The sequence below is a fragment of the Mus pahari genome, chromosome 20 (genome assembly GCF_900095145.1).
Source record: "Mus pahari chromosome 20, PAHARI_EIJ_v1.1, whole genome shotgun sequence".
NCBI classification, from domain to species: Eukaryota; Metazoa; Chordata; class Mammalia; order Rodentia; family Muridae; genus Mus; species Mus pahari.
The window spans coordinates 17,904,886-17,906,133 of NC_034609.1; positions in this window are offsets into that span (position 1 = coordinate 17,904,886).

The window sequence follows — 1,248 nt, forward strand, 5'->3', positions numbered from 1 at the left end:
AGCCTAGAATCGTGGAATCTCTCATGCTTCGTTTGGAAAGTTCTATGGTTCCAAAGACTAGGAAGAAAAATAAGGAAGACCCAGTCAGTGCCCCTTAGCCAGTAAACTATGACTCAGTGGCAGTTTGCCATGGCTGCCTGGAAGAAATAAGAAAGCCTTCAGAGCCCTCTGGATCATAAAGGGGAAATTAATTGATAATTGATACGTGGAGGGGATGGAGTCATACTTGAGTGGCAGAGCATGTGATCAGCATACAGGGGAACTGAGTTTTAGTCCCCAGCACAGTGGAGGGAAATGTATGTGATAGTTAAGGGCTTTGGAGTCAAGAATCCCAACCCTGCTATTCTTTGTCCTGAGGACTTATGAAGGTAGCATTTCTGTGTGATGATTTCTTCATGCAGACCACCTTGCCACATGATGTTTGACCAGACTATATAAGAAACCACGTGACAGTCCTTGCAAAGGGACCAGGCATCTGGCATGCATCCCTGCTGTTTTGAATAATTGGTCGTTGTGTGCATTAGCTTTTCATCCCTGTAACCAAATGGCCAGGGTAACAGCTTGGAAAGGAAAGGTTTGGCTTGTGGTTCCAGTCCATGGTCAGCTAGCTCCATTGTTTTGAGCCTGTAGCAAAGCAGACTGTCATGGCAGCATGAGACTGGTAGAAGAAAGAAACACAGCCCATGAAGCAGAGAGAGGGAATCCCTGTAGTGATGGCTCCGCCCCCTCCTCTTCTTGTTCCAACTGGGGCCCAAGCTTATAGCATGGTGCTACCAACATGAGAGGTGAGTCCCACTCCACAGAGTTAACCCTCTCTTGAAATGCCCTCACAGGTGCTCAGAATCTTCTAGAGGTCTCTCAACACAACCATGTGGAGAGTCAAGGTTAGCCATTATAGAAATACCATGGAGGAAACTGTACTGTGTGGTTAATTCTTATGAAAAGTCAAATGTTTACCAGTTATAACTCAGATAATCAGAATATTCAGTGTACTAGAACACCCTATTCTCCCAATAAGCCAAAGAGATTAGTGCACACAGTACAGATAACGATGCTGAAGTGAGCAGAAATGACATTGGAGTGTGTAATAAGCCAATGCCGTTGGGATCCCAAAGCACCAGTCATGCTAAATCACGGCTATGAAATCATTGCCAAAATGTATAAAGATCCCAAAACAGGCATACCATTCATTCATTCATTCTCTCTCTCTCTCTCTCTCTCTCTCTCTCTCTCTCTCTCTCTCTCTCT